Source organism: Rhea americana, unplaced genomic scaffold, assembly GCF_003343005.1.
Source record: "Rhea americana isolate MKP2758 unplaced genomic scaffold, rheAme1 scaffold_57, whole genome shotgun sequence".
In the NCBI taxonomy this organism is placed as follows: Eukaryota; Metazoa; Chordata; class Aves; order Rheiformes; family Rheidae; genus Rhea; species Rhea americana.
In genome coordinates this window covers 5009317-5019801 of record NW_028186723.1, presented here as the reverse complement: position 1 = coordinate 5019801, position 10485 = coordinate 5009317, and the positions used below count along the sequence as shown (strand labels likewise).

The window sequence follows — 10485 nt, the reverse complement described above, 5'->3', positions numbered from 1 at the left end:
GAAGTGAGATATAGACAAAAAAAAGCTTGAAGGGGCACCATTTCAGATGGCCTAACTGTGTGCTTAACACACAGTTAAGCAAATGTGTTTCCAGGCGGTAGAAGGAAGGGACAGAAAAGTGACCTTTCCTATTAAGAATTACATATTTGTTTTGTTTCCCTACAAGTTATTTTTTCTGGCATAGTGACATACAAAACATGTTGAACTTTCTAAGGAAATTGTTATTAAAGCACTGAACATTACTGTGAGGGAACGTTTGAAAAACAGAACAATTAGGCATTTCAAAGTTTATCTAACTTAGTCACTAGTACACTTCAGACTTGTCACAACTAAATGCAACAAGTTTCAGGGCCAGTTTGATGATTCATGTACATGATTACCTTGGACACAGGAAGAAGAGACCCCTCAAAAATCTATGATCATAGAATTGGTAAGGTTGGAAGGCACCTCTGGAGATCATCTAGTCCAACCCCAAACAAGTGGCCCATACGGGGATCAAACCCGTGACCTTGGCTTTATTAGCACCATGCGCTAACCAACTGAGCTAAACCTAGCTCCCTAACATTGTCTATAAAGTACCTTCCAGCTCCCTGCTGCAGACTACTAGTGCATATCCTGGGGAAGAACGGCTTTCCAAGACAAGGGCACTTTGCCAAAGCCCTAAGAGCCCAAGCCTCGACGGAGTCAATCATAGCAGTTCTGCAGAGCAGGGAATCCAGTAACACCAGACCCTGGCAGAGTCAACCATCCCAGGTACTAGGCCAGTTCTCACACTGAGACACAGCACTGGCAAAGTAACTGCAGAAACCAGGGCTCGTGGGAAAGATGTTATATGTTTTACTTTCATTATAATTCATCACTTCAACTTAACTTCTACCAAGTTCCCCATGAAAATTTTACCAGGACATTGCCAGTATTTAAGGCTCTCAAAAAATTCAGCCAGACAAAAGAGGAAATTTCATGCAGCATAGATAAAGTCTGAAGGAGGGGTTTCTGCTAGATAACAGGAGAGAGGCGTAATACTGCGGGCATGGGTTAACCCTTCTGCCAAGCCCCTTGCACAAACTTTTCAAAGGTGTTAAAACAGTGAGGATATGCTACAAGCATCTGCTTCTCTCCCTCGTATTTTTAGCTACTGCGCAGCACGAACACTCGTTATGTAAAGTGCTGTTATCACATCAGCAGATACAGACTTCAGCTGCTTTTGGCCCTCAGTACAAATCCCACTGAAGTCAATAGCAGATTTCCTATTGATGCCAAGGAGTATGGATCAGAGACTAGCTGAGCAGAAGGGTAATAGTTAAAAATGCACAGAAGAATCATAAAGGAAGCATTCTTCACTAAACTAGAGAGCTAACTATTTTCTTCTAAGCTGCTCTACAAAAACAGGCATGGGTAATTCATTCAGTTGTTCCTACGGTGGTGGTATTGAATGGTAGGATTCCGCTACCTTCAGGCATTTTACAGAAGCCGATCGGCTTCCCATCTTATCTGAAGCCAAATTGCTTTCCTTCCATGAAAATAAAATGTAAAATTCTGTTTGAATTGTATTCAAGGTCTTTAAGAGGACAGAACACCACAGAGAAGATGTTACCCTGCTATGCCTGGAACATGAGGCATCTCTGACTAGAAACCCTTATGGAGACATAATTTGTAGAGGTAAATACGCCAATGTAATTGCATTATTTGCTACTAAATCAAAACAATAAACTTGARTTTGACTGTAGGTGAAGACAGGACCTAAAATACAATGGGGTTTTTCAGACAGATTACGGAGATTTTCATATAGAAGCATGAGAGAACAGAAAAGATGTAAGTGCAAACGACTGCGGCGCGGTGCAGAGCCAATTCTCTAAGTGGACAATTATTTTAGTTTGAGAAAGAGTAAGGTGCATTTGCCATGAAGGAATGTGTGTGAGACAGCATGGTGCTGAAAGGTGCTGCACTGAGCCTGCCAAGCCTCTCTTGTGCAATACCTTTTTTTAGAAACTGTGGCAAGAAGTTAAAATGTTGAGGGGAAAAAACAAGAAAACAAGCTGGGACATAACTTAGGTACAGAAAGTCAGGATTCATTGAAGGAGGCTCCTATGGCTTCTGCAAGGAACAGAAGCTTTGATTCTCAGGTAGAGGGTCACATCTGGAAGCAAAGCACACCACAGGTGTGGACTGAAAGACAGATCAAAGAAAAGTGGTTTGGTACATAGAGGAATTGCATACATTGTTCAGGCACCTAGATGAAGGAAGGTTTCTCCTGGAGTTTTGAGTGCAATTCTGTGAAACAACAACAAAAAAAGTCATTTTGTTCTCTGGGTATAGTACTTCCCTTTTCTGAAACAAGATAAAATTCATTTCATATTTAGCAGTCAGCTGACTCACAGCACTTCTTAAGTGCAACAGTCCTTCTCACAGGCCAAGGCTGCATCACTCCTGGAGAGGCATCATGGCAAGAGAGCTCAGCGGGCGTCACCACTGCGATGCTGACCCACCCCCACCACAGGTCTGCTCAGAGGCTCTGCAACGCACTTCTTCGCCAAGGGCTGTCGAATGCTCTTCAGCAAACTCTGAGGTTGTGTTCCAGCCACCATGAGGAGCCAATATTAACAGTGCTGGCTATTTCAATTGACACTAAGAGGCACAAAAATTAAATACCCCCTGAAATGAACAAGAGGTAGTAGATTGAACTCAGAAATATGACTTCAGAGTCTCCATAACATCAATTAAATACTGCATCAGATGCCTCCAACTTAGGTTTGAAAAGGCTTGGGCTACGGTTTTACAACTGTACTTGTTTAGAAATAGAAGGTTTAATACAGGTTAGATTTTGCAACAAATAGCATGTCTTCAAAATTCCAGAAATACAAGATTTCATCTCCTGAATGGCTAAAACAAATATGCAAAACAAAAAACAAGCAAACCCATGGAGAAATTACAAAACCTATGGAACTGCAAAGGGTTTTAGAACCTAAAATCTAGATTTAGCACACAAATAAGTAGGATTTCCAAAGAATCCTATTGCTTTCATTCCCATTCAATGCTAGAAGTCTTTTCCACATAGGAAAAGAATCTTTTTAAGTTTCATTAGTGTCAGTTTTGTATATACCAATAGACTGTGTGTATACAGGAGAGAAGGGAGTACACTACACAGCTGGGAGCTTTCTTCACTAATTACTTGTTTTCTCTTTCTGAGCAAAATAAATACAACAACAAAATTCAACAAGGCATAACAGCACATTAATGCTGCACATTTTCCATCAGACTCCACCAGTATTTGTCTCAGTCACGCTTAGGCCAAGACCCCCAGTCCATGGCATCATTCATATCATACACATCATTCATATAGCTCCTATTCCAAAATAGGAGCTATAATAATGTATGCACACACATATAGTAAAACAATTAAAATACTCTGACCTTGAGCAAGGTAAGGTAGTGATGCTGGAATGCTAGTTAATCAGATGTTATATTACTTAAGAAAGAAATTCCTGTGTCAGCAGCATTGAATCATTTTGTCCTAAATAAAGAAGCCTGTTACATCTGCTTAACTTGAAAGATTTTATAGAAAACCATAGCCTGAGAAGTGTTACTTACATTTAAACTTACAGTTTATTTCAGCATCTGTTTTAGTGGATCAGAAATGTTTCATGTTCTGAGAATGACTTTGGAGTTAATAACACTGAAAATGCATCAAAACTGAGATTAAAAAAAACCCAACCCATTATGCTTAATATCATCAAGCTTAACATCATTCTGGACAGCAGCTGAATTGCAAACAGCTTAGAAGATGAAACAAAAGAAAGTTTTTGTAAATGATTTGCCAACACTAACCTTCTAAATCACAGATTGTTGCATGCTGTACTTTCACTAAAAAGTAACAAATATTTCACATCTCAAGCTGCCAGCTGGCAAAAACTAGTGGCGTTCATATACTTTAGAAACAGGTCTCAGTCTAGTCCTTAAACCAGACTGATTCCTGGACGATCGCCTCATGGAACTATGATTTAATATACATTCTTGAAACTCTTACAGATTTGCCTTACGAGTCACCTTTCAGAGGCTGACTCTGAAGCCACATTTGTTCTATTTTGAAGTTAGATTAACTATTCCTATGTATAAGTTTTCCCATCCATAAAGATTTCATAGGTGAAAATCAAATACTTTTAATACTTGTCCATACACAAGTTATTTTCCCTTTCAGTAAAGAACATTGCCCCCAAACGTTTAAATTAAATTCTAAATCAGAAAGCAGAAAAGGAAATATTTTTTCCATATATTTAATTTTACACTTCAATTATTTATTAATAACTCTACAGATGCATCCTGTTACTCTTACAGGAGTTCAAACAATATTCTTACTATTTAAAATAAGTTCTTCTATTTGCTGCTAACTGGAGACATTTATTAGTTTCATATTTTACTAAGCCGTAATTGCTGCTGGAAGCCATACATTCCTGATCTGTACAAATTACAGGGAGACAACTGTGTGGATTTAAAATTCAGTTAGCCCTGGCATTATTATGTGGGAGTGAAAAACCTGAATCCATTTAAAAGAGCAGGTTGTAAATAAAACCTACTATCGCCACTTTTTTTCAAGTAAATGCTAGTATTTGATACAGTCCCATAGAAGCCAATGCATAACTAGTAACAAATAACAGTTGTTTTAAAAAGAGGAAAGGCCCACACAGATCTTTCTGAGTACATGCACAATCCACCAAATACTGTGATGCTTGAGTTTGAGTTTTCTTGTTTAGGAACAAAGTTCCCAAAGCTTCCTCTCCTCTTTTTTTTTACTCCCTCCCCCTGACCCAGCCAGCCTGATACTGCTATGGGGCTGTGATCTCTTCCTAAAGCAACTTTACTCTACAGCAGAAGCTGCAGGACATGAAATGCTGGGGCACGGGATGACCTCCCTCAGACCCCAGGGGACGGGGCACTTTAACCAGTACAGAGCCGTCCTTCACCCACTCCACCCCTGGATGCCACAAAACCATCACTGATCCCATTGGCACATCAGCTTTTCTTTAGCACTTGCTGGGGAGCAGAACAGCAGTACTGCCAGAGATGGTGGAAGAAGGCCACCGCTCTCAGGAGTATATGCTGACACTGTCTAAGCTCACAGGTAAGGACATAATGTGGGGAGACAGAAGCAGCTCACTGTGGCCACTTCATCCCATACATCCTATCATAAGAGGAGGCAAAAGCCTAGTATTATGAATTATGAGTTAGCATAGAAGTGCCGGCTCTTGGCTATATTTTGTATTTGGCATGTTTAATTGGAGTGGTACCATGTTGAGAGTCTACTGCCCATCACCAGGTTTTAAATGTCCAATGACTATGTAACCAGCAATATTGTTCCCGTACTATAGACACTGGAAAATACCAAAATGTCTGATGAATGTGAGGAACTGAGTATGATGGCTTGAGCCAGCTATGGCAGAGGAGATACTGTTTGTCCAAAACCTTTCCATCATGACTTGCTGATGGAAAAGCCATCTTGCCTTTTCCAGCGCCCTCACCAACCTCTTGTGAGAGAAGAGGCTGTTAACAAAACCAGCTTGTTCTTTTCTGCCTGTGTCCAGTGGTGGGGGTCCCTGCTGAATCCAGGAGGAGTACTGCAAGTGGTCAGTCACATGCTGTGACTGGCAAAAATATCAGTGGCAGTGAAAAATCACATCATAAATGTGATTCACTCCTGCTTTATTAACTTTTAGCTCATTAATCTCACCATAAAGTATTTTGATTGCAATTTTTAAGTGAAAGGTCAATTTATGCAGTATGAACCCAACTACTAAGATGTACAAATCTTAAACAAGCTGAGAGTGAAAGGCTATATTGCTATTTTAGTCTGTGGCTCTTCTGTTGCTGGAATTTGTGCACACCCTCAAATTAAATTTAGCTTTGAAATGATTATTTTTAAATGAAGTGTATGCTGACATTTTTTTTTGATGAAAGTGGCAATATTTCAGCCAGCCTACCCACTTTGAACGACATTGTCTCAATACAGTACTCCTATTTTTGCTACCCATTATAAAAATTTGAGATAACATCCTACCTGTACATGTTCTTACACAGTTGAAATATTTAATCTCGTTTTGATGGGACGAAGGAGTTTTACTGTTTGAAGTACAATAAAGCTGATAAGCTATTTACTTTGGTTAAGTTTTTAGATACAGATAAGATAAAAAGCAGGGTCCTGAGGAGCTTTGGGTACTTGAACACCATAGTTATTTCCCTGGTGCTTTCAAGAAAAKTTCTTTCATTCTTCACATAACTGATTTCTTCTTTCACCAACAAACACTGTGATTCACACYGCTTTCATGCGGCATGGCCATTGTGTTCCACCTGAATTTGATTTTATRTTCAATAGGTAGCTACACTAGGAGGAGCCTTTGTTCTCCACCATTTTACCATATTCGTATTTTTTGAAGATCACTGGATCTTAATCTGCTTTGTCAAATTGTCTGCGGGAAACAAACAGCTCTGCACACCCAGCATGCCTGCTTTTCCATAGCACTATGTAACAGAAATCATGGTAAAAAGCTTTCACAGTCATAGAAGTATTTTCAGAAATTCTAACAAGCAAAAATCCTCTGCATGAGAGGACAAGTTTTTCTGTAGGCTAAAGTCAAGAGACAGCATGAAATAACAGCATAAACTAACCTCATGGGCTTCATGGGCCTGCTACAGCGAGGAGCTCAGGTCAGCATGTGTGACACTAACCGAGGGCTCAAGGAACCTGTGTCCTGCATCCGTCCGGTGCCGGGACCTCCTGTGACACCAAACACAAGGTGCTCCTCCTTACCCTGGCGCTGGCCTGCCTGTGTCTGTAGATTTAGTTAAACTCTACATTCCTCAGAGAAGAGACTGCATCTCTCACTGTTTGCCTATACTTAGTACCACAAAAGGATTCTGCATTTGCTGAAGTGCTACTGTCATAAGGGATAAACAATAAATATTTAAAGTTCATAAAGAGGATAGAAAACACCAATAGCTAGATCCATGAAATTACTGAGTTGCTCACATAGTCACTAGAGGCTAACTTTGCAATAGGAGGTCTAGTGCTTACATGAGAATTTTCATATCTACATTCTTTTAACTCTCACTGAAATGCAAATTAGCTCTAAAATATTAAAATTATGAGTTGCCTATAATTTTGCATGAGGATACTATCAACTCTAAGGCTTGTAGACATTCACTTTTATACGTGAGAACAAAGCAGACCAAAACTTCAAAGGCAAAACAGGATTTTTGAAATCTTCTAGAAACTTTTCAGAAAATTAATTAAGCCAGTCCTACAAAAAAGTATTGYTGTTGGCTATCAAGTAAGGATATTTTTAAAAAATGTGAGGTGTGCTTACTATTCCATACCTCACAAATAACTAAGAAACTAGTCATCTCAAAAAGTACCACAAAGAAGCAGAAAGAATTCACCTACATTAGTGACGTAACCTAATTTTGAGAGAGAGTAAAGATATGGACTTAGTTTTAGGGTTCTCACTTAGCCAAAGACCCCAGTGGCTTTAATAGTATGTTTGTCTGCAAGGGACAGGAATGTCCCTCGATTTGTTTGGAGTGTTAGTGTGGCATTAATTGTGATTACTTCATAAGATAATTAGCAATGACATACATCTTGTTTCTTTCTCACATAGTGCAGGTAATAGGAGAACCAGACTGAATAAAATAGTCATAACAATTTGAATTCAGGTGCTTTACAAAGAATAGGTGTGTTTCAGAAGAGATTTTGAGCATGAAAGGTTAAACAGTTTGCTCAGATGTGCAAAGCAAATTGGTGGCATAGACAGTTCACCCATCTTCTAGCCTCATCCACCATGACTTACAAAACAAAGACAAAAAACAACAAAAAAACCCCCTCATATATCCTGGAATTGGGATATACAGCAGGTTTGGTGACCTGCTGCCCCTTGGGTTTCAGTCTCTTTCCTCATTGCAGGTGCAGGATTTACTCATGGTCAGAAAATTATTTACCTTCTCACTGATGCCAGCACCCCTCTTGACAGGTGCAGGTCCCTGCTACTTCTCCCAGTCCTGGAAGTTTCCCTTCCCCCAGGTGCTGTGCAAAGGGTGGACTGCTGAGCCTCTCCTTCTCCCTCACCYTCCCCTTTCTCAGGCTGCCAGTTCCTCGGCTGCTAGGGATGGGTGCAGAGCCTACGCCAGAGGGGTACATGATGCTGCAGGGAAATGGGGATGTGGTAGCGGGAAAGTAGGTTCCACTGTGCACCCTGCCCAAAGCCTGGCTACAGGATCCTCTTGGATAGCTTTACTCAGACAAAACTATAGCAAACATACAAACAAATCAAGTCACTGGACAATTCCCATGCAGTGCTGTTTGTCTTGCAAGCAAAGCCAGAACAAAGAAACAGGACATTGATCCACCAAGGATTGAATTACAGCTTTAATATTCAGCTGAAGGAAGGAGAAGCGTGCTGTACAGCTGCGGCAGAGGAGGATGGAGCCCTGAGTCACAGTCTAATCTTTGCTAACCCTTATAACAGCTAGAGGGACTCGCTTAAAATTGCATTTTCCCTATTTATCCCTGTGGGGGAATAGTAAGTTATCTGTACTCSGTCTGCTTCTCTGCAATGGAGTGTAGAGGGGATAAGTCCCAAGTGCTCAGAACACCTTATAGCTCCTGTAYGGCTGTACAGCAGTGTGATGACTGTTTCAGTTCTGATTAAATAATTACATGGGAAATGGAGATTTCAAAACAATTTCTAAACAGAGCACRGTTATGCAGAGGAATAAGCCTTTGTAACATGAGAAGACATACAGAAATGCCTTCACTATAAACAGGGTAACACTGAAGGCAGACACACAGATAGCTACCGACAGGAATGTTTATAAACGACAGCATATTCMCAATCGCAGGTTGTGTCCGGATGGATATAGCAGTCACATCTCACYACATTGGTACTGTAGTTACTGTAGAAAATCATTAGTAAGAAAGGGAGCTTGCCTGGCAAATAACACTGTTTTATGTTTAAAATCAAGACAGAAGAATAGGAGACAAATTACCATTAGGTCTATGCCAGTTCTTACAGATTTTGTCACAGAAATCTAGGCATTTGATTAAATGGTTTAAATATCCAGATACTAGTTAGGTTAACTACACTGATTCTTTTGATAGGTGGGTTATTGTATGAGGATTAATTAATGGTTTCTTGTTTTTAATGTAAAAATAGAGATTCAGGATCTTGCAAAAGCTGTAACAACAATAAATAGAATAGCTGAGGATAGAAATCAGAAAAACCCTACAGATTTCATATCAATTCTATGGTTCCGGTTATATCTAAATAAAAAGGAATTAAAAGGTATATTTAATATTTTAAGGAACATCAGGTACACAATAACAAAGAGTTGCAGAGAGTTATACACAACGTTCATTTTGCAGAAGGGCAAACTGAGATACAGATGTTGAAATTCTTGGAAGCCAGAGGTAAAGCTTGCTCTCCTGCTTTCTGGACAGGTACTCTAGCTACCAGACTCCAGTGCCTCCTATTTGCCTCCTAAGAGGAAATACGTCCCAGAGGCTGAGAATGGCAAAGGCTCACATCTGTGCTAGGTTGTGTCAGCAGATGAATGGAAAATTTGTAATGCTCTTCATGTTCTCTATGACTTTTAGCTTTCTATGWACTTCATTAAGGCAAATCTCTATATCCAGTCTGCCATAACCCCTGTTTTCTCCAGCCTGGAAAGGTCTCTGATGCAGAGATACTTCCAGGCAGTGTTTTGCCACAGAGAAAAAAATTTTTTTGCTGCTCATAGATCCCTGGAACCCCTTTATTCCATGGGCTGTATGCAAACATCCATGTTGTAGAGGAGAGTAAGAAAAGAAAGCAGCTAGTTTTATAGGAAGAAGCTGCAAGGCTCACTTCTCTCACTAAGAGCCACTCAAGTGATCCATCTTTTCAGATCACAGCAAACTGTGTATGTGATTTCTGTGCTCACCTCATTAATACAAGGTGATTACTAACATTCCTGTATAAGCAGTAAGCTGGGCCTTTAGTTTATATGTCAAAAGTGAAAGGACTGGCATCTAAATATATTTTCTTGTGCTTTCAGCTTCAGAAGGCAGAAACCCAGAACCAGTGGTTGAGCAGAAAATGATGGTGATTTCACTGCATTCCATTAAATAAAATTTAATACTATTCAGCTTGAATTGGCTTCCGCTCAAATTTTGCAGCTTTCTTCTTCTTAAAGAAAATTAATACACCCTTCTTACAGAAGCATACTGTAGTGGAATAAGACAGGAGTTGTTGGGAAGATCACCACAATGCTGCATGGAGCCAAAGAAAGCATCTCTCTGACACCAAAGAGAATGATTAAAAATTACAAGACCTGAGGATATGAGAGAGAAAAATCATTCCCCTTCCTCCAAGTGAATAGTGAAGTATATCATCAGACTAAGTCTTAAGCACAATCAACACTAGGAGAAGAAAAAAAAAAAAAAAAAAAAAAAAACAAAAAAAA

The 10485-nt window shown here is 39.8% G+C and overlaps 1 long non-coding RNA gene across 2 annotated transcripts; it reads left to right on the top strand.

Moving 5' to 3' along the window:
- The first annotated feature begins 1192 nt into the window (after positions 1–1192).
- On the top strand, positions 1193–10164 carry LOC146587763 (uncharacterized). Of its 2 annotated transcripts, XR_014897586.1 has the most exons (4): positions 1193–1293; positions 1557–1659; positions 2410–2566; positions 10078–10164. It is a non-coding gene; the product is annotated as an uncharacterized LOC146587763 (long non-coding RNA). The 2 variants fall into 2 exon arrangements; XR_014897585.1 differs by lacking the exon at positions 10078–10164 and having other exon boundaries at positions 2410–3533.
- The last annotated feature ends 321 nt before the right edge of the window (positions 10165–10485 follow it).